Source organism: Bombus vancouverensis, chromosome 4 (genome assembly GCF_051014615.1).
Source record: "Bombus vancouverensis nearcticus chromosome 4, iyBomVanc1_principal, whole genome shotgun sequence".
Lineage (NCBI taxonomy): Eukaryota > Metazoa > Arthropoda > Insecta > Hymenoptera > Apidae > Bombus > Bombus vancouverensis.
This window is the reverse complement of record NC_134914.1, coordinates 17651038-17678108: the sequence shown is the minus strand read 5'-3', so window position 1 is coordinate 17678108 and position 27071 is coordinate 17651038. Positions and strand designations below refer to the sequence as shown.

Genomic DNA, 27071 nt, shown 5'->3' with positions numbered 1-27071 from the left:
TTGATTCGCTAGTAGCAATATATTGCTGTAATTTTCAAATAATCCACAGTTACTAGCGCATGTAATTTACAAATAATTAAACAAGACAATTCTTATAACAGGCAGTAACAGAAATCCTTGAATTTACATTTCGACGTGGTCCGGAGGACAGTCGACACATCACTGGCCGAGGGGGTTGACTGGTCTGGTGGGGATAGAGCAGCTGGGGTGGCTGGAGCTCGAATGCGAGCCCGCGGTACCTATACGCCGGGTTCTGGGTTTGGCCGGGTCGCGCGGCGGGTCCTGCGCAACCAAAGAGACATACTCAGACAAAGAGAGAGTGAGACGACGAGTGTAACGGAGACAGAGAGAAAAAGAGAGTGGAGGTAGAGTGGCAAAAGCGAGGCAAGCAAAAGCGAGCTAGCTGGCGACCAAGCAACCAGATAGCCAGGCAAGCCTTTAGGTAGGCGAAGCAGACTGGCAGGCAGGCAGGCAGGCAGGCAGGCAGGCAGACAGACAGACAGGCAGGCAGGCAGGCAGGCAGGCAGGCAGGCAGGCAAGAGCAAGAGCAAGAGCAAGAGCACAACCACCGGGCTTCAGAGCCACCCCCAGTCGTCGCCCGCCACCCAAATCGTTCCCCCACCTTGGACTATCGCTTGGTACACCCCTCTTCGCCGTTGCTTCTTCGCACTACTCCTACTCTTTCTCCGGTGCTTTCAGCCGCCTCGTTCGTTCGGTCGTTCGTCCACCGTTTCGTTCCTCTTCTCGGTGTCCTCGTCGTCGTTTGTCGCGTTTAGAGTGAACCAGTATCTGTACACCTTTGTTTTGTCATTTTTACCGACGAGGATCGCGTGTGTCACTGGCTGCTTCGTGTGCAGAAGGATATCGTATGTTCGACAGCGTGACTGATCTCGGCAGGTTGTATCCTCCGGCGACGCACTGACCTGCCCTTTCATCGCGGTCTCGCCACCCTTCCACCCTCTGTTTTCTCGCGTCTCGACGCAGCGGCGGACAAGACTGATTCGTGGGAAGCGGAGGGGGTTTGTTCGGAACGCGACACCCTGGCCTGTTTGCTGTCGACATTTTCGACGATTCATCGGTTGATCAACCTTGAAACGGAAACCGAAAGAATATTCTGTATATTTTCGTGCGTCCAGGACTAAAAGATTCTTGGGATATTTGGTGGAAAGTGAGGAAGAATCTCTGCGTGGGCAAGTGACGGCGAGATGAGGAGGTGCGACGCCGCAATAGAAGGGAAGACGCGGCTGTGAGGCCCGGATAGCGTGCACGTTGTGTCGAAGGACGTTCACACGCGCGACTCCATCGGTTGCCAAGCCGATCCTCCTCGCACCAGGCGACGAGAACTTCGTACCTAAGCCGGTCGTTCAACGTGGCCGATCCTTGGACATGTAAGTACACGTAACATTGCCATTTCGTTTAAGGTAAATTCTCGAAGGAACTTTGGTCGAATCCGCGAGAAAATATCCGTACGTTTCTTCGAAGACATTGGCACGAAGTGGTTGGATCTTGCTACGCTCCCCCTGTTTTCTTGCGTCTATCGCAGAAGCCTCGGTAGTCCCGGGGGATCGGTCGAGTCGAAAGGCGGGCGAAAATCGGCGAAAAGAGGCGGCGATAGGAGACGATCGATTTGTTTGGCGGAGAGCGTGTGATACTGACAGAACTCGAACACGCGAGTAAACACTCGAACCTCGGCTACAGGAGAGCGAAAGAGAGATAGCTATATTGGAAAGGGGTCGGATCGGAGGGCTTTGGAGAAGGAATTTCGACGTAATCGGCCGACTTCCCTCGAGGTTGAGCGAATAAATAGAATAAATCTGCTCGAAGGAGCGGAGCAGACGGTGAAACGAGACCGTTCAAAGCACGGGAAAGATTGCGCAACTGCGAACTAAAAAGGGAGAGAGAAATAAGGGAAAGAAATAAAAAAAAAAGTATCGGACCAAGATCGTCGAGGCTTGATCAAGTTGTCCGTCCGCCATCGTGATTATCTTTGGTCAAATGGATTTATCTGTAAATCCTGTGATGGCTGGCTCGGCTTTCAGACAGACATAGGCAGCTTTGCTTCTGACACAAAATAGAAACGAACGAAACGCATGAAAATCGGAAAAATAGGCATCCGTTGTGTATCGAAGCCCGTTAACTTGTACACGCGTGAAATGTAGTACGTCTGCGACGAGTTAAACGTGCCGTGAAATGATATTCGAAATTGAAAATACTGGGTGTACTCGGTGGCAACGAAGCTTGCAGTAGCGAACTACCAGAGGTTGAATCGTTACTCGGCTTTCGTGGTTTCTTGCGTGACTTTTCATATTCGTTGTAATTGTTTGCCAGCAAGTGATCGTAGTTGATGGTAGTTAGTGTGATCTATAAAAGAGGAAATTGCATATTTTCAATGTATCCTTCCGTGTCGTTGCAAGACTAACAAACAAAAGTAGTTAACTAGAATTACGTAGCAACGAACAGTAACCGAGTACGCTGCGATCTACCGTAATATCTTCCAATTAACGTCCATTTATAGCAAACCATTGAACTATAAAGAATCTCTTCTACTGGTATAATTTCCCACGGACGGTATTCTTCGATTCATGGCCATAATCGTTAATGGTGCCACTAAACACGAAGTACATTTTTCATTCACACGCAATTTACTTTCTCTGATTAGATTACATCTTACTCTCGCGTGGAAATCTCACCATCGGAGATCGACGTTTAAAGCTCGAGGGATTTCGAGCAGAGGATACGTTCGCCAGATGATTGTAAAATTCGCGAAAGAACCGGGTTTTGTCGTCGTTTTGTCTGAGCAGAGAGGAAACAGAGACGGGCTACGTAGTTTGTTACGGTTAAGCGACCAGCGAGCACGGTTATCTGCAAATGGATTAACGTCGCTTGCGAGGTATATACACGCGCGCGAGATTTCCAATGTGCTTTTAACGGGCCGTTTCTTGGCCCTGTCAATCTCTTCCTCGCTTGCCATGCACGCATTGTCTTCGCCAATTATTCTACACGCTGTGGACCTACGTCTCATCGATGTACGACATCGTCCACCATTCGATCTGAAATGAAATAATTCGTTTAAAGCCATAGCCAAGAATATTTATCGAATAATCTTATTATTACTCGTCGTAGAACATTTTCACGGACTTGTCTCTCTACGAAACGGTTAAACGTCCAACGTGTGCTTCAGTTTTCCGATACGTATATATTTAGTTGCAATCAAAGAAACTGTATTTTACTAGACGCTGGTTCAAGCGTTCGATTGATGGGCAAAGGATCTACGAACCGGCTGGCTCGTAAATAGGGTCAAGATAGTATTTCATTCCCCTCCTACAGCTACTATCGTTTTTAGCCGCGTTTCCGATAACTATCCAACCTCTTGAACTCCGGCAGGGATATGTTCGAATCGATTCCATCGGCAGCTGGCTTTCGTCTCGCCCCGAGGCATTTAGAGATCGAGTATCCGGAATTAAATTCGACAAATGCGAGCGATCATTAGAGGCCAGTCGTCGAGAAAGTGTCGCGCGGCACGGCTAGGCTGTCCGTTCGGTTGACTTGGAAACTAGCCTAATCCTGTTCCGATTCACCTATTCCTGGTGTCTGTCGACAGTTTGCAAGCATTTTTCAGTTCGTGTACGAGTTTCCAAGATGGATTCCGCGTTCCGTGACAGCGTGTTTCCACGTCGATTCAACAGCCATAAATCTTTACGATATCCTCGCGCTTCTCGCTCTTCCACCTCCTGAAGATCCATCCTTCGAGTTCGTTTGAAGAAACGTTAACTCGTGGACGCTAGGCGCGTTTACCTTCGCCAATTAAATCGCTATACCGGTAAGACTAATTACATTCCTTTCGAGACCATCACGCCACTGAAAGTCTATTTAACGAACCAGAAATCGAAAATGTTCTCTAATCGGTACCAATTTCTTTTTTTAGCTGAAACGGTCGTGTAATACGTACACATCTCTTACCTGTAATATTGCGACTTCTACAACGATCGTACGAAATCGAGATGCAAGCTTTTGCTTATAACACACGTCCGACGTAACGTGCTTTGAACAATCGACAACCACGAGGTTTCCCCTGTTCGCGAATCTCAATCCCAAGCAGTAGTCAGACGTCAGTGGTCACCAGTGTCGCAAATTACTTTGGGAATCAACGAATTCTTGTCAAACTCTATCGAAATAACGTACAAGGATCGTCAACGAGCATCGACACGTTCATCGGGTACAGAGATGGATTTTGGGTGCAAAGTGGGGTATTTCTTCAATTCGTCGGTCTTACTGTGCCTTTGTGTCGTAAAATTGTTTGATATTCCGGGAATTTGCAAAGGCGATCGGCATGGCAGAAGAATTGACAGGAAAAAGATGGATCGGCCGACAGCAGAACGATCGCTCGGACAGGATTCGGTGTCGGTCGATTTTCCCATTTCCTTTGCGCCGCGTATGCGACTCGTTGCACGGTTTATACCTGGACCAGGTAATTGAGCGATTCGATGTTGTACGACTGGTCGGTCAAAGTTGCATTATCGATACGAAAGCCTTGAAAGCGTCGTCTCCGCCGAATCTTATCTCGCGAAGTGGACGTCTCGACGGTTCTCTCTTATCCGTCTAATCTTTGCCAGAGTTATTACGTCTCTGCGAAACTTCCTTCTCGTCCTTTCTTTTCCCTTCTTTTCTTCCGTTATCGTTACCGTTCGAAGATTTCCTTGAGAAATGGTTTCCTTTCACGGATGTCGAACTTTAACATTCCATCAGGAATTCGGTAGTCACATGGCCGGCTTCAACAGAGACGAGAATTTATGTTCTTCCTTTTAAGTAGCAGAGAATAGTCTATGAAATTCAATTATACCAATGGCGAAATTCTAAGTATAATTTATAGAAAGCTAGCCAACTTTAAATTACCGTAGGCGGTGGCTGGAAAAGCGATTGAACGTTCTAATAGATCCCCTGTTTCGTATTACGATCTTGTTAGCTGCTTGATTTTTTTAATGCCTTCTCCAAGGTGGCTTCAAGATATCCACTGAACTCGTTGTCAGGTGTCGACGTTACCAGCGAAACTACAGATTCAATTTCTTTTGGCCACGCAGGGGACAAAAGTGGCATCCCGGTGAACATTTTCCAAGCTTCTACCAACTTCTTTACGATACCCTGGTCAACTCTTCCGGCAGGAAACCGCATCATCGCGGCAACTCGTTGCGCTCGCGTTCATTGTGCATGAAGATCCGGCACACCGATTCTGCGACCATGCTAGCGAAATGCTTAGCTTCAGAGCTATTTCACCAGGCAGCTGTCTCATCGCCAATGATAATTATTCCTTTTCTTTGGAACACCTATTCCGTTAAATGCCTATGAACCAAAAGAATTGCGAGTTTCAAAGTACCAATATGCTTTCTTCCAGGAATACGCTGATAACTTTTTTATCTCGCCGGAAAGGAAAAACAGAAACATTACGGTTAAATTCTTCGGATCTTACGAAAGTTTGAAATTGTACGCGGGTCATGTACAGCGGCTCGCAAGCATATTTCTATCCAATATTTTCTATCTAATATTTATGTATACACCGTGTTAAAAGTACATTGAAATCTCATTAGCTCTGAATCCGAGGATGTACTATCGTCAAATCGTACTATCGTAATCACGATTGGTAGTTGCGTCTCGTTGCGGAGCTAACGAAATTTCAGAAAGTTTCCTATAACGCGCGTAATAATGTATCGATAGAAATTTTCCACGATAAGCGTTCGAGCAGGCTTTCGTCGACGATTAATCGGCTTGGTGTTCGGTGGAGGCAGAAAACGAGTAAAGTAGAGGAGGAGTCTGAAGCAGAAGCCCGATCGCATTTTCATTGGCCGTGAACCGGGTCGGGACTCGCGATGAAACGATTCGCAAAGACGGTGCAGGGGAATTCCGCGTCGTGAACCTACGACTAATGAAATCGTTATAGCTCACCGCGCTTTGAAACGCGGATCGCGGAGAATTACAGCGTGCCTCGCTTTAATAAGAGCACCCGCGACCAGCCAGCGGTACGTGGTCCCGTTTCCGGTGAAAAAAGGATATCGAGCAGTTCGTTCCCCCTCGCGAGCCACGAATAGCGCCGCTTTGTTCGATCTGGCCGCGGGATCGAGTTACCCTGTATTTTCTTGCAGCTCTCCCTCGATGGAACGAGCCTGTACTTTAATGGAATTCCTCGGTTTCCAGCCTTCAAGGAGGAACTTCGAGGGTGCTTCCGCACGTAATTAGAGTTTGAGTCGTTGATTAGATGATTGATTGTCTCCTAGTTGCAGCGACGGGAAGATTTTGACGATTGGCTCTTTGTTTTCTTGTTATCTATAGTCTACAGATCCCAGTGCGTAGAGCAGAGTCTCGTATTAGAAGACGGAGAGATAGGATTATCGCGGTGACTTGAAATTCACAGGCAGGCACAGCGTAGTAATAATAATTTTACGCGTATTTGTACGTTTCTAGAGGCTCGATCAAATCGATAGACGTTTGTTTATAGTAGTACATTTATTTAAGTAGACATTTATCTCGTTCCAACGACGACTACATTTTTGAATAATCCTGTACGCTATCTGGGTTTTTGCAATCTTAAGTTTCCTACACGTACGAACTACCTACCGTATCGTGTCAGGAAACGACAAATATCCGACAAATAGAAGTAAATTATAATTTACTTTGTCTGCCGTGTGTAACACACAGGCTGCCAAAGTCGAGGTCTGAAGCTATCAAAATCGTGTAAACTGTCAGCGATAACAGCGACCGTATATATTCTATATATTCCGTGTATAATCTGGCGTGAAGTCTCCAGGCCATTTCCAGACGAAGCGAGCTCACTCGGACGGTCGAGGACTGTAAAGGATCGACGGATCCGCGGGCAACTTACTGCAGCGTTTACTAGCCTCTACGGAAAATATATCGGCGAAGCTCCACCGGGGTCAGTTAAAGCCGCGGCTTTAATGGCCGCGGTGAACGCGCAACAAGGGGATACACGTGTACACGTGTTGGCGCTGGTAATTCTGAATCGAGTTAAAACATTGCGCGCTCTCGTATCTTTTAGCGACGATTGCCGCAGCTGTTGGCGGGTCTCCGTGCCCCGTTGCACCGGACAGATAGCGCCTGCTGTCTCGTAAACCGTCGCAACGACGCCGACGTGTTATCGTCGTGTACTCTGATCGTCGAATAATATAAAATAAACGTGACGGCGAGTTAATCCCACGTCGAGTTCCTTTGGTCGACGCTCGTTTCATACAACGGACAGTTTTACCGGTGTTCAGACGCTCGACCCGGTTGGCAAAAACTTTTAATTGAAAAGCGCCAACCCGATGCTCGCTAATCGATTATAAGGCGCGCAAACTACCAACGAAATCATTTCGTAATTAAGCCTGGGTCGCTCTGATTGTTCCGTAATCGTTTCCTGCCGCGGACTAGCCGAGATCCTTTCGCCTGGATATTCTTGGTCCTTGTTAGAATTCCAGCATGTTCTCATCGATGATGTATGATATTTGGGTGAGCGGTTATCGTCGATCGGCTGTGCCGTCACAACCATTTTATCGCTAGCGTTTTTGCCAATTGAAAGATAGAATTCAATCGGCGTCCACTTAATTGTCAATCACTGATCAGCCAGGATTGTCAGGCCGAGAGATGTTCCGGAATTACGGAGCTCGACTTATACAGTGACAATATTCCATTTACTAATACGAAACACTGCTTCCGTATTCTAAGCTGCAGCCCGTAGATTCCTCCGGGATATTAACTTCCAAGGGATATAATTTTGTTTCATTTTTTTCACACACTTTACTTTACTTTGTTTCTTTTCCTCTTAGCTGTCTGCTTGATTTATGTTCTTCTTTCCTCTCTCTCTCTTTCTTCTTCTGCTTTTTTTCTACTGGTGACCTTCAAACTGGCTATACCAGCACAGAAGCAACCGCTAATCCTACTCGCTTGTTAATCCTGCGCTAATTTAATTTCTTCCGTATTATAACTACCAAAAAGTTCTTCCCTGTTCGATTTATAAATAAAATTAAATTAACCGACGTGACAACAACGAATAACGCAAAGATAATCATAAACTTTGACGATTTGGATTTCCGTTACTTTCGTATTATTCTGCATAGATACACGTACGAACTATTCGACGAACTATCTTCTCTCCTCAAATGGACTCGTCGTGTAAAAGGAAGAAGATCCATTGCTCTCGAAATTCTTGAAAAACATCTTCATCGTTCAGCGAGACGTCAATAGCTTTTCGTTCAGATATTTCAATCGCTTTGGTGAGGTCGCGCCGTTAATTCCACGTCGAGAACACGGTGCCAAAGAGCGACTACGTACACGTGTCCGTTCGCAAATCCCGAAGCTTGGCCGCGTGGCGTGGAAGCTTCTGTTTCGACACATCTCGAGGTAGCTGGAAGCCAGCTAGTATACAACGGATTCTCATAGTTGCGTGACGGTCTATTACGGCGTGTATAATCGACCGATAGACCGGGCGGATTCCCAGAGCTGACACTCGATTCGTATCCGGCCATTTCGGCCGGATATGCGATTCAGACGTTCCGACAGTTTCCGATGTTCTCCGCACGAATTATTACTCTGACCCGCGCTGATCCGCTATGCCTTCCGACCGGAGAATCGTCGCATCGGAGCCCATCGCTTGCTAAGCTCAAGACGACGGCTGTCGTCATGGCATTTCAGCTGTATCATAATTTCTATATAAACGTTTGGCGTTAGATGGACGGCGATGATATTTGAGCGATCGAGGCATTTGCTGTCCTGAAGGTTCAACCAGTTTGGCTTAGGTTCAAGGTTATCGGAAGGTTTTTAGGGTCGTTGTAAATTTAACGAATTACATGGATAGTTGGATATTTGTTCGATCATCTGGCTGTAATTTTCACGTTACTTATGAACGCTAGATCGACCAACCGAACCAATCAAAATGATCCGGATCAAATCTTCTGCATTTGCAATTACTAAAGAAACTATAGGTGTTTTTATTCTTATCTAGACGGGAATACGATTACATGTAATTTATTTTCATTATACTAGTTTAATCGTAATCAGCCACCCACGAGATATTTAGCTACGTATCGCAGATTGCTTCTAGCTATAATCCTCATCGCAGAAGATATAGCGCATCGGTTAATCGAACCGAAGATCTCGAAGAGGCACCGCGCGACGGAGATGATAACGCGAGCCCTCGCACGATATCGCGCTCAGAATGTAAAAGCGTTTGTGTAAGCTGCGAAAATAAGACGGTTGATTACCAGGTCTGGGTTGGAGGTGGCTCGTTTAACGCGGAGAAGAGGAAAAATTCGTGCGACGCGAGTGTGACGGCGCAATAGCAAGCGGTGGGAAGAGGAAGAAAGAAAGAGTGGCAGGTACCTTCGTTGCAGGCAGAGTTCGTTAAACTAATATTCATACATCTTGGAAAAAGTGGGTCAGTCGCCTGGCTGCGTGTATCAACCTATATAACGTCGCTCGTTTATTACGTTTCGTGCGTTTCGTAAGTTTTATTAAGAGCCGCGACGTGAAAATTCCGTGACGTTATCGCCGGGTCTGCACAGCATCGCTCCCCTACCTTTGCCAACCAGAGAAAGCTAGTCTCTTCGTTTTTCCATTTTCTTCTCTACGTCCACGCGTTCTTCGCGGATCGTTGTTATGCTAACGAAGTTCATCCCGAAAGGGCAGAAAAACGTTAATTCCCTATCTTACGTCATAACAAGGGGTCCATCTAATCTCTCTCGTCTTCGCGTCGATGTTGCTGCAAGATAAACAGACGTAGCAAAGAGAAACGAGATTGCGATCCGAGTCTTTTGTGAAGATTCGGGGATCATTAGCGCGCTGAAAGAAACTTGTTCGGGTTGGATGCGGGATTTGATCGAGGATTTGTTTCTGTCGTTTTTCTTTTGCGTTTCCTCGTCGAAAGTACGTCAGCCATGTAGCAGAAATTCATGTTGGCTTTACGATTAAGAGCGTCGTTGGATCGGTACATTTGCAACCGTGTTGAAGAGAAGATAATTGAAACTACATCCTACCAATCGAGATTATCTAAAATCCTGATCTTCCGTCAGATCGCTTCGAGTATCGCCTCTTCGGATATATACCTCGACAACGTTCTTCTCTCTCATTTCGTTAAAGGATTTTCGCTCGAAACTACAAGCTCTTCCGTCTAATAGCAACGATTCCGATCTAACCCTATCTCCATAACGATATCAATGAAAAAATATTACTCGTAAGATTCTCTTTTTTCAGCTCTTACCGCAGATTGAGTACCGGGCGAATAGCGTTCGAGATTAGCTGGAAGAGACACGAGGACGTCGTTTGCCTTTCTTTGTCGAGCGATTTACTTTCGGTTCCACGAGCTCTATCTAACCGGTGGGAGAGAAGGGGCTCGAACAGGTTGGGTCTCGGTCGACGAGAACTCGATAAGACATCGTACGCCACTCTGGCGATTCTAATACCAGTTTGACACTTGGAGATCGATGAGAATGGAAAGTATCGTACATCAGGCCGAGCCCGATAGAGAAAATTATTCAGCCGATGCGCGTTACGTGTGGCCCGGTCATAAATCACGGCTACCGGAGGCGGAGGAGGCGGTCGGCCCACCGATACTAATCCGTGGAGAAAGACAGAGCTCCCGATTACAGTTTCATATTGAATTTTTCATCGCTACGTGGACAGCCTCTTTCATTGTAATTAGATGTTCGAGCTAGTTCGGTGAATAACGACGCTACGAGTCGCGCGCAACCTGCCTCCTCTTTCACAAATCCTCGTCTCTTTCCTCGCTCCGCCTCTTCGTCTTCGTCTTCCTCTTTTCATAGGCTACCTTTTTATTTCTTTTTGCCTGCGATATGCCGAGACACAAAGTCAGCTCACGTTCCGCGAGGTGCGCGAACAGAACAGGTAACTCTCGAAGGAACTCCGGCAAAGTATCCTCTATTAAATTACAGACGGTCAGGCGTAAATCTTCGTAGAGGCGAGCAAGCGAGCGAGCGAGCGAGCGAGCAAGCTAGTAGACTTCTCGCTCGCGTGATAGAAACTTTCTGTTCTTTTCTCTTCTCCCTTTCCTCTTCTTTTTTCTTCGCCGTTTTTTGTCTCTCTTTTTTTTGTGTTTCTCTTCCCTCAAGTTTTCGAGGCAGCTTTGTATAATGGACACGGGGGCGGGTGCATCGTCGCGACGCGGAGAATCGCGTTCCCTCCGTGTCACGACGTCCGGATGTTCTTAAAGGACTAGAAAGTTTCCGAAGCGGGATCGCTTATTAATTCTGATCCCCCCAGACTCTTGTATTCCTTGTTATACCCGCTTCTCTCAATGGATCTGCGTCGGTGAAAGTCGATTAAAATTACATTCCGTGAAAGTCGATTAAAATTACGTCTATTTGGAAACAATTTGCCCCGTTTCTTTCTTACACCACTAGCCACAATTGCAAGAATTTAAGCGCAAATATTTTCCCATTGCCTTCGTCTCTTACGTACGTACGTAGTTCGATGGTAATAGTACGCGCAAACCTATAAAATACTTTAGGAAAGACTCTCTAGAGGAAAATTATCAAGAGAGAGAGACAGAGAGAGAGAGAGAGAGAGAGAGAGAGAACTGCTCATCCAAAGCAGCCTTGCCGCTGGCAAAACGAGGAGGAAGGGAAGGAAGAGGTAGAAGGAAAAGCCCGAAGAAGTTGCCGAACTGGAGGATACGTCGCGATCAAAGCGAAAGGTAGCCGGCTTTGTAGCCAGGATACGCGAATAGGGACAAAGGAGCTATCGCGGCTACGGGAATTACGTATACAGAGCGTCTGGGCGGAAAAGAAACGGCGACACAGCGGAATCTGGAGAGCATAAAATGAGAATTGTTAGGAACTTCACGCTCCGCCGCCGCGGGCGCATTTAGTATCGCTGTTTCTCTGTATCGGCGGACTCCATCCTTAGGTTTCTCGCCGATTGGCGTGCTCCACGGTGCTTCAAAATGGAGACGATTTGTAGAGGAAGTGGCGAGCTTCGATCGACGGAGTTATCGCGATTCTCCGTTATTTATTGTTCCGTCGTCAAGATGTTCCCCTTTCAGTGTGCTTCGTATATGAAATTTCCGTTTGTTATGATACGCTTCACAGCGTAATAGTCGTCCAACGTGCAATATTATTTCGTAGCTCGACGAGGATTCCATGAAATTCTTGACGAATTCTACGATATATAAAATACGACGACGAGTGCCGATACACGTTTCGCCTGGTTGACACATTTCTATCGTTTTATTCGCTTTTAAAGATCTTTAACTTTATCGCTTCTTAAATGTTTCAAAATTATCCAAGTTTGTATATAAAACGGCAACTAGCGAAAGAAAAGTCGGATAATTGCGGAGAATGCGATAAACCGTCCTTATGGGACACTCAACTTTCTACGGTATACTGGGTCGTAACCATCTGTTCGTTAATTCTCATAGCGATTTTATTAATCTTTTACGAAGCGCTGCCTGTTTCGTGCGATCTGCGACAAACGCGTTACTCCACTTTTATACAGCCATAATGGTTTTCCTCGAAACGAAAAAGTTTTTTTAACGCTTTATTATCAACATCTCGCGATATGCTTCCGATATGCTTCGATAACGATACTTCTTCCAGCATCGACACACGGAAATACAAAAAATAATTGGAAATGGTAACGGTTAAGCCGGCAGTCTCTTCAGAACGGTTATCGATAACGGCGGAATTCTCGCAATCAGTTCATTTTCAAAGGACGTAATATATCCCACGCAGAGGCTCTGTCTATGCATTGTCTACGCTGCATTTCTTGCACAATGCCGGGATTTTCTTTGCCCGTTCGCGATACAACACGCCGCTGATTCCTTTTTATTTTCTTTTTTTTCCTTTTTTTTTTACCTTTCATCGCCTTCTCCACCTCCGTTTCGCTTTAAATCCGTCAACGAACAGGACCAAGGGATACATCGTATCGAGGGATTCTCTTTGAACGTCCTTTAATAAAATTGAAGTCCCGGAAACGATCTCTCCTCATTAATCTTTTTAACAGAGGGACTGGAGCGGGGTTACCGCTCGTCAAAGCGTTTATTTCTGTCTTTCGCGTCTATTACTACCATCTGCAAAACACCGGCAGCGAGGGAAAAGAAGAGCCAAGTGGAGAATGAAAAAAAAAGAAAGAAAGAAAGAAAGGAGAAAACAGGGCGCGGAATGGAAAGAAAAAGGAGAAAGGCCGTATAGGAGGAGGCGGGCAGGCCAGGGAAAAAATGAAAATCCGCTTGCTTCGAAGTGCTTTCAACGAAATTAGAATTTCAAAAAGGTCAGGTTAAATTTTCCATCCCTTTCTACCTCTACCACCATGGCCACAGCCATCGTGTGACCCGCCCCGATTATTAATTTCTTTTTCTACTCTTTTTCGGCCACCGGGCTTTCGCTCCGCCTCTCCATATTCCTAGGCCGCGTCGTCTGTTATCCGTCTTTCTTCCCTCTGCATTCTTCTATATACCGGTCTCTCCTTTCCTTTTCTCCTTTGTTTCTTCAACATCGATGAAGCGATTCCGCTCATCGGTCTCATCTTTATTCATCGTGTACTAGCCAGCCTAGTACACATTGTACATTACTCCGGCGAACTATTAATTCTCGTTTGACACTCGGAGACCGATGGGCCAGACACATCCCTGATACTTTTTACGGGATTTCCATGATCGATTACCGGCCGCTTGCACGGAACATATGTATCCTCTCACGGTGTTTTGCCTTTCCCTCGCTGGATAAGGCAGTCGATCGGGGTAAACCGACTCCAACGCTATCGTACACCTTTGGGATTCTGTAATACATACATACATACATTTACGTGTATGCTTTTGGTAGGTATACGGCGCAACTGTTTGGATGGAACAGATCCAAACAAACTGGATCGTCGTTTGCATATGGAGTGTATCGGGCAGATGGGAATACGTTTCGCCGACGACTTTTCGCCGCAGAGAAATCACGATACCTGGAGATTTCTAGGACCGATCGCCGTATAAATCGTTGAAAGTTTCGTTTCGAAAGGTTGTTAGGTTCGAGTACTCGTCCATCGATCGTTCCTCTTCTCTTACATTTGTTAGAATTTTAATTCGTTTGAAAGCTATCGAATCGCTCACCGGTGCACTCGATGAAACATCTTTATCGTATCATCTTCGTTCCGATCGTCCAAGCTTCAGATCACGTTCCCTTGCCGTACCTCTCTCTCAGAATCTCGCGTTATCTTCTCGTTAAACTCGCCTCGCAATTTCCATCTTTTTCGCCAGATCTTCCTACGCCACGCACGAATTTCCACCAAATTGTTCAACGTAAATAGAATCACGCGACTCGATCCTCGAGAATATTAGCCGGCTGTGCGCCGAATTATTGCGATTACAATTTCTCGTGGGATAGGATCGAAATGTAAAAGAAAATTGACAGAGACGGTGGAAAGAGGTGATCGTACGTCAGGCCACGCGGCACGGCGTTTGCTAATCCGCTGATCTAATTTCTGAAACGGTTGTCGGTGTCCTGCACCGGAATTCGGCCAATTTCCTCGCTGCTCTTTCTACTAACTTTGCATATCGCCTTGCAAACTGGTCGTATAGTAAATAAGAAAACCGATGAATTACCATCGGAGCTCGTGGTTTTCCCTTCCATATGGAATTATGTATTTTCTAGCGTAATTGCCAAACCACCGAAGAAGATTACGTGGAATATCGACCGAAACCGAAGTTAGAATTCCAGCGTCGGGCAGGGGTAGAAATGAGAGGGAGGCTCGATTGAATTTCGCCTCAGTGAGATAATAACGAGCTACCGATAGATTCCATTATACCTTTAAAATTCTCCAACAATGGAGCAGACTTTCTCCCATCGGCGGCCGCCTGAAAATATTCTTTGGTAAAATTGTTCCACCACGTGATCGGAAATTAGTGCACTTCTGGTCTGCCCTGAAAGGAACGTTACACGTTTAGAACCGCCGCTTCGATCGAGCTTCGCGCCTTCTTAATTAGTACCAGAATCCAACGCATCGATTATCCGCCTTTTATTTTCCTACTTTAATTATTCGGGTCAAATTGGACACGATCGAGGTAACGGACGAGTCTCTAATTGCACGAGATATAGCCAAAGGGATCATTCGGATTTTTCGGACGCGTACGAGCCGCATTTTGCATTTCGAAGTGATCGAATTCGCGGCTGCTTCCTACAAAGTACATATTTAGTTTGAATACCTGTGCCGCAGAGCTACGTGCAACGTTTCTGGCATCAAGAATTTCTAATTACGTAATTTTCAAATTCCGGCAACCGCGCGAATTACCGATCTCCATGAAACGGTAATACTCGTGTTCTGCTTGGCTGGAAGACGTCGGTCGTGGGAGCGGAGGGCTCTAGAGACCAGACGCCTAGAGTATATCTACTTGCAGCTTTCAGTACATCGGATTGCTCGCGTGTCCTGTGGAAAATTTCGCCTTGAAACTCGACTTATACAGGGTGTTTCCGAGTTATGGGTGCGAACTTACGCTTATTAAGGGGCTATTCTGGTCTAGAAATGTGAAAAAATCGAAAAAATTTGTTTTTCATATTTCCAAAGTTTAGACATTCAAGAATATGCCCTTAGAAGGATTTTTCAAAATTTCAATTATTTTATGCGTTACAGCCATTTTTGTGACGCGGTATCTGCTCCGGTCTGACCGGAACAAATGAGTAGTAGACGGTAGACGTTGTCCGAGTCAACTTGTCTCGAAACTTTAAACGCGTTTTTCTCGAAACTACGTTTCTCGAGTTGGCGTGCACGATATCTCAAGTTCTAACGAACCGATTTATTTTAAATTTGGTTTAAATATTCCTTGTATACTTCTCTATCGTCCGGATCATGCTCAGCTCAAAATCTTTAATATTACTATTTTTTAAACGTTCGGAATTGTCACAAAAACGTGCGAAATAAGAAATTTTTTTTTCAAACGGTCGTCATTTTGCGAAAAAATGTTGTATTGATTTTTCCAAGGTTCAGACGATAGCGGCATCCGTACTAATTAAGAATCCGTCCGCATTTTTTGTCTCGGATGACCAGAAGAGTTGATATCATGCACGCCACGACACCCCATTTTTTGGCAGCACCCACTTTGCCAGCTCGTAGCTTTTTAAATATTGAGTTTTTTTTCCAGTGAATGTTTTACGTAATCTCGAAATATCAATAAACAAATGCTAAAAATAAGGATAGCAAAGATATTGTTTGTTTCGCTTGTACAGAGCTTCAAAAATCGCCCGAAATTCATGCCTCTGGACCAGAATATACCCCCTTAAGGTTTCAGAAAGTTTAACAAGTAGCGACGAATACCTGACAATATGCAGGATGGTGGCGAAGTAATCGTTCCACGAATGTCAAAAGTCTGTTCCGCCGATGAACCGATATCTTCCGGTACCTGCTAATTCGTTTTCTCTTTTTCGACAGAGCTATGCTTTTTTATAGTCGAACAGAATTCGACAATGCTCGATGCGTAGAAAAAACAGCGAGAGATATTGATTCAGCTTTGCGCCGGTAAAGCGCGCCATTGAGGGCGTAAAAAAAATTGCACCGTTTTGAGGTTATGTATCGATTGTTGACGCGCAGAGTCACAACCTGTTCGGCATTGTGGAGTACACAGTTTGTACACGTGCTTGTCAAATCGCTTTTGTTTCCTACTCTTTTTTATAAACACGTCGATTGGCCGATCCAGCCTGCCTATATACCAAACTCTGAAACGAGCTGTATAACTCGCGCAACCCGAACGATCGTCTGTGTCCTTTCGACGCTTTTACAGCACGCTTGGGAGTCAGAAAATTATTACAATTAGCGACTGCAAAACGGGTCACACGTTACAATATGGCCTGTGCGGACGGGGCGAAACAAAACGCGTGTTAGAGTCACGGTAGCGCCGATTTTGCCGATTTAATGACGTTATACGTAGATTTAGTAACGGCTGGACACGTGACAGCTGCATTAAATTTTCGCATTAATTCGCCTGCTCTCGTGAATCAACTCTCCCCTTCCTCCCCCTGTGGAGTCGCTTCCCGGCCCCCTCGTACCTGCGAATTAAACGTTCCGAAACCGATGGAGGAGGAACCATCGTGATTTTTTCTCTCTCGCGCTCGCCTGCTTTTGTCTCGAATCGCTTTTTGTTCGTTCGCGCGATTATTCACGTTACGCTTCGAATTTATCATTGTTGATTCGGTTGGCCTTTTCAAAGGCTGCCGAATAATGTCGAACGAGCGTATTGACAAAAAGCTGGATAATTCTGTTCCTTTTCTTCCTCTCTTCGCCTCTCTGCCACTTTGCTTTCCCAAATTTATGGCAAATTGGAAAAACCAAGGATAGAGAAACTTCCGATGTTGAAAAAGGGAGGAGAAAAAGAAGGAAGAGGAGAAAGAGAAACGGAGTACTATACGACGAGCGATGGAACGTGAACAGCGCCGATCAGTCGCCTTCGCGTTCCACGTGAAACTGCGATGGAAAATCGAATAATATCGAGCAGAGTTTGCTTTGCAGGTTATCCGTTTATAAGCAATTAGTTGCGCTCACTTGCGTGCTAATTTTTTATCCAAAGGAAAATAGGAAAATACGAAACGATTCTCGCGAGAACGATTTGTACGTGATCGTTACCGATCATAATGGAACCGCGCTGTCGAGTATTTCGCCACGTCCAGAAATTCCCAATATTTATTCCCGTTTCATTGGTACGTACTTAAAAGGACATAAAAAAAAAAAAAAAAACAAGAAGCAAAGAGAAGACAGAAACGACAGAGAGGGGTTGTTTGTTTCGATCGATCGAAATTACAACGGGGAACCTCGACGATATTTTTAGGGAAATAGGGGCCGATGAAAAAAATCGTAGCTCGACACTTTACCGATGCTTCGTCAACGATGCTTCTGGCTTTATTTCGGTGGAGCTGATCACACTATACAACGACGACCGATTCAGCAATAACTTATCTCGGCGAGTGATACACACCCGTCCCATTATCCACGATACTCCTTTTTCTATCGCGTCGACATTTTCCGATAGAGACGGTCCTCTGTTAGAAACGACGACGCGTATACGCATTGCCCGCTATATTCGACTTCCGGCGGAATATTTTCTCCGCATCGAAAACGTTCGACGCTTTGAATATTCGTCAGCTTCGATGATTACAACACGCTCCTCTCTGTCGTGTACGCTGTTTAAAAACTTTTCTCACAGTGACATAAAAGTCCTTTGTGCTCGCTGTTTGTACCTAATGAATAAAAATCTCAATATCGTTTCTCGTATGTAAACACGTAACTTACTTACAAAATGTTGACACTGGTTCTTCGTGACGAAGATACGCCAAGCTCGTATAACAAATACGTTTTGTTTTCAATGGAAATCGTTGGTAATATTGGTTCGTTCGTTTGTATATGATCGAACAGCGTCGTATCACTCGCATCGTTCGAACAAATTAAATCGTAATTAACACTAGAATCGAGAAACTCAAATCGACTGGTTTTACAATTTTATTTGAAAATTCCTACTTCGTGTTATATTTCTTTCCGCAACGATGTAACGACTTTCGCAACGATAGCTAAAAGAATAATATAACGAATTTTATTTTGTTTTTTATGTGTTCAAACTGAGAATAATTTCGTATCAAGGCAACTTATACCCACGCCAGTCGAATTGACTCGTTTTACAAATTTTTAAAATTCTTACTTCGTTATATTTCTTTCCGCAACGATGTAACGACTTTCGCAACGATAGCTAAAAGAATAATATAACGAATTTTATTTTGTTTTTTATGTGTTCAAACTGAGAATAATTTCGTATCAAGGCAACTTATACCCACGCCAGTCGAATTGACTCGTTTTACAAATTTTTAAAATTCTTACTTCGTTATATTTCTTTCCGCAACGATGTAACGACTTTCGCAACGATAGCTAAAAGAATAATATAACGAATTTTATTTTGTTTTTTATGTGTTCAAACTGAGAATAATTTCGTATCAAGGTTATTTATATCCACATCAGTCAAATTGACTGGTTCTACAAATTTTTAAAATTCCTACTTCGTGTTATAATTTTTTCCACAATGTTGCAACGACTCTCGCAACGATAGCTAAAAGAATAATATAACGAATTTTATTTTGTTTTTTATGTATCCAAACTGAAAATAATTTCGTATCAAGGCAACTTATACCCACGCCAGTCAAATTGACTGGTTCTACAAATTTTTAAAATTCCTACTTTATGTTATATTTTTTTCCGCAACGATAACTAAAAGAATAATATAACGAATTTTATTTTGTTTTTATGTATTCAAACCCAAAATAATTTTGTATCAGGCTACTTATACCAATACCAGTCTAAATGACTGGTACTTGTCAAAGGGTACTGCAATCTGTTTATCGAACCCCAATTAACCAGTTTTCTCGTTTTCTACAGCATGTCACACGTTTTTAACATTTTTACCGCGTATCGTTCGATACGATGATATCGGTTATCAGGAAAATTCCCGATCGATCGCTAGATCGCCAGATGCTAACGCTAGAAATACCACACTAGCCAAAACGACTGGTTCTACGATTTTATAAATGTGTCAACCCTCGCGTTCAGGTCGATCATAGTCGCAGATGGATTAATAACAATGGAATTCCTTCTGTAAGAGAGAATTAAATCAATAAATATACAAATATTCTATTATTAGGTATTTTTTAAAGACCAATCATTTTCACTGGTTTTGGTACAAGTAGCTTCGTGTTAACTACCGGTAGTTCTAACGTTAAACAGGTTTAGTACCTTAGAAAACTTTACGACGCGACGAAAAAGCTGACGTTTTAATCGTAGAAATAGGTCGATCGTATTTGCGAACGTGTATTGCTATACGAGGCTCGTTCTAATGACGAACAGAAAGAGAGTAATCGACCGATACATATTATCGATTAACCGTCTATCGGCCGACGAAGCGAATTTCGATATCTGAAATGTCTCCTAGACAAGCATTGAAAAATGGACCCCAGGCAAGAAATAAAAATACAGTCGATTCGAAAACAAAATGCAACCGCCACCGTTCCGACACGAAGCTTCGAACGGATGAATTCGTCGACGGTTTAAATATCGGCCCGATCGATTCCTATAATTTCCTCGCGAACGATACCTACGTTTGATCGTTCAGTTTCGAATATCGATAGACGTTTACCGATTCTCTTCCCATATACGTATATTAATACTAAAACTACCGATAGTTAACACGAAGCTATTTCTACCAAAGCCAGTGAAAATGACTGGTCTTTTAAAAATACGTAATAATAGAATATTTTTATATTTATTGATTTATTTCTCTCTTACAGAAGCAATTTCATTGTTATTAATCCATCTGGGACTATGATCGACCTGAACGCGAGGGTTGACACATTTATAAAATCGTAGGACCAGTCGTTTTGACTGCTGTGGCATTTATAGCGTTAACATCTGGCGATCTAGCGATCGATTCGGAATTTTCCCGATAACCGATATCATCGTATCGAACGATACGCGGTAAAAATTTAAAAAACGTGTGACATGTTGTAGAAAACGAGGGAACTGGTTAATTGGGGTTCGATAAACAGATTGCAGCATCCTTTTACACTTTGACAAGTATCAGTCGTTTAGACTGGTATTGGTATAAGTAGCCTGATACAAAATTATTTTGGGTTTGAATACATAAAAACAAAATAAAATTCGTTATATTATTCTTTTAGTTATCGTTGCGGAAAAAAATATAACATAAAGTAGGAATTTTAAAAATTTGTAGAACCAGTCAATTTGACTGGCGTGGGTATAAGTTGCCTTGATACGAAATTATTTTCAGTTTGGATACATAAAAAACAAAATAAAATTCGTTATATTATTCTTTTAGCTATCGTTGCGAAAGTCGTTGCAACATTGTGGGAAAAATTATAACATAAAGTAGAAATTTTGAAAATTTGTAAAGCCAGTCAATTTGACTGATGTGGTGGTTCCAGTGACGTAGTTTGACAAAGAATCGGCCCTGTGTATGTATCTTGCTTCCGTGTCCGATTACGTTCGTTCGACGAGTTGCACTCTTGAGGCGACAACTCGTACGGCGAACAGTTAGTAGCGTCGTATAGATAGGAGAATAGTCGTTAGCCTCGTCCCGGAAGTGTCTCGAGCTTACGGATGCCCGAATATACCGGTGACAAAGCTTTGTCAGGATCGAAATTGGCGTCAAGACGATAATTTTCCTCCTGTTACGTACTGCATCGTGTCTCGCTGCGCGTTGTCAAATTATTGTCGCTTGATAAACTTGTCGCCAGATGACAGAATAGCGACGTCGCGGCGATGTTAAAGACGCGCGAACCGTTAGATCGAGTTTTATCGAATCGCGTAAACAGCAAGTTTACGTTAGCCGGGGAGCAACCAACACAGCCTGTTTAATAATGCATGGATTTTTAATCCAACGCGGATACCAACGGAGATACGTTCGTTTGGTTCGTCTACACCTAGATAAGCAAATAAACAATGCCGCGATGAAATATTTATTTTAGCAGGGACCATAGGCAGGAGGCACGCGAGCGAAACGAGAATTTAAATAGCATCGTACAATTATCGTACAAAGATGAGAGTTACGATTCGAATGGAAAAAGGCGAGTGCCTCTGGAACAGGTTTGCGACGTTGATCGTAAGAAGTTAATAATTTTTAAAAAGAGGCACTTTTGCGTTTCAACTTTTGTACATCGTTGACCCGTTCGCGATACGTGTCTCATCTATAAAGGTATTTTTGCCGTGTATTATTCAAGCTTGATACGGCAAACTGTCGATAAAGAGAAAGAGAAGAGAAAATAAGCGGAATCGTTGAACGATCTTTATGCAATTTATCCGTCTGTAATTTATTCCATAGCAAAGTGCTCGATAATTGGCCTACGGTATCGAATGGATAAATATATACATATAATGGCCAACCTATATTTCGACGAGAGAAAGAGAGAGAGAGAGAGAGAGGGAGGGAGACAGCCAGAGTTTTCTGTCCACATTCGCTGTGCTTAAAGTGCTCTGCATTACGGGCACATAAACGTCATACGGTCCGACTAAATATATTAGAGCTAGATATAATCGATTGACGTTATAATTTCTTGCTATTTGCATTCGATGCCATTGTTCCCTTTAGGTAACGGGACTAACATGCCACTGTGACCGTCTAACTGTGTCGATCGTAAAAACGATACGATCAAAATGAATTGAGTCGAGCGTGCAACGACAAATATATCGCTTACGTCGTATCGTAAAAGATAGTCGTGAAAGAAGAAGGTTTAGAAGTCCTGCTCCGTTTCTTTCCACGTTCGATTCACGGCTAACGAACTATATAAACAAAAAAGAGAACCCAGTTGAAGAAGAAATAAAAAAAAAAAAAAAAGAAGAGAGAGAGAGAGAAAGAGAGAAGATAATTGTGAAAATAAAATAGTAGGCATCTGTATCGTAATCTTGAAAAAAGATCGATTCTTTTCGGTTAATAACGGAGTAATCGTTCTAAATGGTCTTGAAAAGGGTAGATGGAATATCTTTTTTCGTTTGCAAGAAAGGGCATCGTTGATGCTAGTAGCGAGAACGATCGCTGGTAAGGCCTGTCTACATGTGCAGCCTGCCGCGGTAAAAGCCGGTGACCTAAATGTCGCCTTTATGCCAGGGGCGTATCTGTCATACGCGCAGGTGCACGCTATCCCACGACCGCCCCCAGGATATTAGCAGTACTGCTCTCGACAATTTCTTCCTCATTCTCTCGCTTCTATTCTCCGCCTCGCCCCCATCCCTCGCATGTTTTTTTTTCTCTTTTTGTTTCTATTTCTACACACCTTTAATATCAGTTCCCGGAATAAAAGGTTCATCTGGCCGTCTATCTGTTTATCTATCCGTCCATTTACATTTATCTACCTATTTATCTAGATACGCGTTGTATTCTTCTTTTTTATTCTCACTTCGACGTCCTTCATTTTCTGCTCCACATTTCTCGTCGTTGTATGTTACCACCCCCTCGCTTCCCATTCCCGGTTCGCTCCTATTCTCGTTTCAGTTTCTATTTTTCTTTCTGTATCTCCGCGCTATCCTTCGTCCCTTTTATTCCACTCTCTCTCTCTCTCTCTTTCGCGAACTTCTCTTTGTATGGAATCCTCTTGAAAAATTTACGACGCGATAAATCATTGTTCGCTGGAAAAGAAAAACGCGAAAGAATTAGACCGCTTAAAAATGATTCCAAGCGTCACCTGCCACCTGATACCCAGTTACCGTGCCCGTCGATTCTTCCGTATCACCGGCCAACCATAGGTAAGCGGATTCGCTCAAAGAATCTGCTTCGCGACGAATTAATCATTTCGTTATTCTTTATCCGCGATTGTACTCGGTTTGCCAGCTCGCGTTTCGATTCCTATTTATACGAGGTGGATAATATCGCGGTGGGATTCGATGGTTAAATGGCTACAGATTTTCGCAAACAGAAATTTGATGTTGCTAGCCGGATCGAACGGTTGCCCTCTGCCGGATAACAACAGGCTTTTGTTCGCCTACAAGCTCTTGGTTAACTTCGCCAGCCATGTACCACGTATCTGCGTGCATGCGCACGCGGCCATTCTGTCGGATACATAAAACAGGGGATTATTTCGCCTTTCTGAATTCTCTCGCTCGTATTCATCCAGCAAGATACACGTCGTTCTCTCTCTTTCTCTATCTCTCTCTCTCTTTCTCTTTCTTTCTTTCCTTCTCTCTTTCTTTTTCTTCTCGTCGTTGCAAAACTCCTATATCTTTTTACGCCATCGCGGAATAAAAACCGCGAGCGGAGAGTGGCACGTTTAATTCGACCGAGCATTCTGTAATCTGTGTTTCAGCGATCTTGAAAATCAGATTTCAAACGTCCCATAAATCGGAGTCGGTGATATGCAGGTTGACACGCGTGCGCGAAAGCGTCAAGTTATTCGTCTCTGTACGTTTCGTCGTGGATTTTCTCGTGCCAGTGTTACATGGCGAGATAAAAATCCAGATCCGCGGTAGTTTCCCGCGTACATTTTTTCCGGATAATTTTCAGTGCAGCGAGGGAATGTTTATAGGTAATAGAATAATCCGAGCGTCGAAATTAGCAAAATGTAAAGATAAATGTAGCCGTACGAGACACGCGAATGTTCCGTTCGCCACGGGGAGAATAAAATATTCGCGTCGTAAAACGAGCGCGGCGGACCAAGCAAAACGATACAAAACGCGCAAGTTCAAAATATAATATCGTTAACGATAAATCAACCGGGCGAATTTGGCGGCGTATCGATCGAACGATGTTTGAAACGCAATTTTTCGAAAGCGACTTAGGCGCGCGTAATCGTACGACTGTTTCCAAAGTAATAACGCCAAGTGAAAAGTTAATCGACTGCTGCCTGCTCGTCTTCTTCTAACGTTCTCCTTCTTTTTCACCTCTTTTATTCCGCCCCTTCTAAATCTCTTATCAGCCCATCTCTTCCTACGCTTCCTCGTTCCTCTTGTCTGAGCTCACCTGCTGCATATTTCAGCCGTTCTCAAGGCGCTTAAGGGCCACCGATGTTTCAAGATTTTTTTTTCAACATTCTCAAACATCCTTCGATTCGGACATTATATTCAAAGCGACCGAAATTCTCTGTGGTCTGATTCTTCGAAATGTTCCGATCCCACGTGAAATTCAACGTCCTTTTTAACCGTCTCCTTTGGCTTTAATTTGTTACTTCTCTTCTATTTCCAGCCTGTCGCTTTTTCTTCTTTTCCTTCTTCTTCCTCTCAGTTTTATCATATTAACGATCGTTCCTAGAATAGACGGAGATTTGAGATTATCGGGCAACGATCTCCGCTTAACGACAGGTCATCCACCGCTTCCGTTTCAATTATTCGCGCCAGCAGAACCCAAAATAAGTATCGATCCGCGGTACTCGCCGATTCGGATCGCGATATTCACGAGCAGTTGGCTGAACTTACATGTTCCCCTTGCTGCCAAATAACGACAACTATTGACTTTGGTTGCGTGAAAGAGACACGTAGCCCGAAGGCGCGCGTCCGCTATGCATTCTATCTGGCGGTACGTGCGACATAGCCAGCTGAGTCCATTAGTCATGTCCTTGATTACGAGGGATGGTCTAGAAATTTTTCATCCGCCAACGGTCTCGCTTTGTCAACCTCTTTGTAGCCGACATAATATGTTGCGCGGAGACGGGCCCTCTTGGATTGGTTAATTTCCCTTTTCCCTAAGAACACTTTGCCCCTGCTTTTTGCATTCACCAGGCGCACCAGTTTTCTAGGTTACGAGACGAGAGAAGTACACGGGTCTTCTTCTAGGTCTTCAGGCAAGAAAGCATATTGAAACGAACGAATTGAACGAGACGTAAAGGACGCGGAGGTGTAGATTTTCACTTTAACCTTTCAGCGTTCAACCAGACCTTTTGTAGAGAAGAATAATCTTTGTTCGTACGTTCAACTAAATTCAATGGAAACCTGGAATAATAAATGTTTATAGTGCATTTTGATCAAAGTTGAATAATAAACTCGAGTCTACGATCTCTGTTGATCGTTTTAGCGCACACAGGTTGTAGATATTTCGTTGCAGGAGACAACGAATACGAGAAACGCGTTACCAGTGTTTTATCGAACGGTGTATCTTAACCCTTTCGCTTCGACGGTCCAGTCCGCCGAAGTACTGTCATTGAACGAAAACGCGCACCAGAGATACGCACAGTGTGCGTGGTTGCTATACAGGGTGGTCGGGGGGTGATTCTAAGCGAAAAAAGAAGTCGAAAATATAGAATACAAATTTTTCGTTCGAGGCTTTGTTTTCGAGAAAATCGACTTTGAATTTTCGCTCGGTACGCCTGCACTTTATCGCGTCTCGTTATAACGGATCTCACTGTAGATCGTTGCTCGATGGAAAAATTAAAAAAAAATTTTTATTCTATATTTTCGACTTTTTTTTCGCCTAGAATCACCCCCTTTCCGCTTGTACCACCAGTTACCAACCACCCTGTATATACGTTTTCCTAAGTCTCAAATAACAACAATTCTTGTAAGAACCGCATATGAAATATCGTTTCACTGCTAATGGATTTAATATATTTTTTAGCATGGAACAATATACGATCGTTTGGATGTTTGAAATATATTGCGCGAAACGTTTCGATGTTGTTTCAACAATGAGTAACTTTGACACGTTGATCGCCGCGTCACCCATATCTATGTCACCCATATCTCTTGTTCGAGTTAATTAAATATAGGATATTATATATAGGATATAGAAGATAAAAATATTAAAAACACATTACACCATACTTTTTTATTAGTTTATATTCTGGATAAAATATTACACTATGCTATATCGCGTGGTATTTGTTAAAACGTTCCAAACACATTTCGGCTGATTTTCGGCACTTCGAACAATAGTCGTAGACTTCGTCATCGCTACTCTCCTCGCTTTCAAATATATTTTCACCCTGTTTGCTCGACATTTTCAGGATGAACAAATCACTGATGTACATCTCACAAGTATGCTTCTCGACTAAATGAAAGATCTGAGATATCTGCCATGAGATCCCTCGGAATACTCTAGCTGGAAAGCTTATCGCTTTCTCCATTTCAGACCTAAATAATCTTCTCTTTACGATGAATCGAAGGCGATAAACAATGAATTCCCGCTTGTCGCTTCATTTACGTTCTGCGTACCGGTGGTCGGATTTGGGCCCCGCGGTAAACTTAGTCGAATCACGCTGGGCGACCAACGTGTTAAGAAGCGATTAATCCAATATGTCGATAAAATCATCAGAAGATGTTCTGCCGATAACGAAAAAATATATTATTCACTACTTGTATATGCGTCATTTTGATGCCGGATATTTGAGGTGCCGGACCCAGGAGTCGTCGCGTGGTCGCCGCCTATAAACGGCGCTCGAAGCGAAAGTGTTACAGATCGTTTTTACTCGGAATGTGCGCAAAATATTTTACACGAGGTTTCCATTCAATTTATCCGGAATCTTGACACGATCGTTCGAATAACTTGGCGATAAATATTAGAAACGCGTTTGGCACGATAGTCGCGATGGAATAACGCGTTCGTTGATGCCCCGGCACTAGCGAAATTTCGT

General features: G+C 43.8%; 1 protein-coding gene across 1 annotated transcript in view; it reads left to right on the top strand.

Annotated features, from left to right (window-relative positions):
* Positions 1 to 252: 252 nt before the first annotated feature.
* LOC117166620 (uncharacterized) overlaps positions 253 to 27071 on the top strand; it is a 46358-nt gene continuing 19539 nt past the window's right edge. The window contains exon 1 of the mRNA XM_033350742.2: positions 253 to 1388. The gene's annotated coding sequence lies outside the window, so the exon portion shown is untranslated. The remainder of the gene's footprint in view (positions 1389 to 27071) is intronic.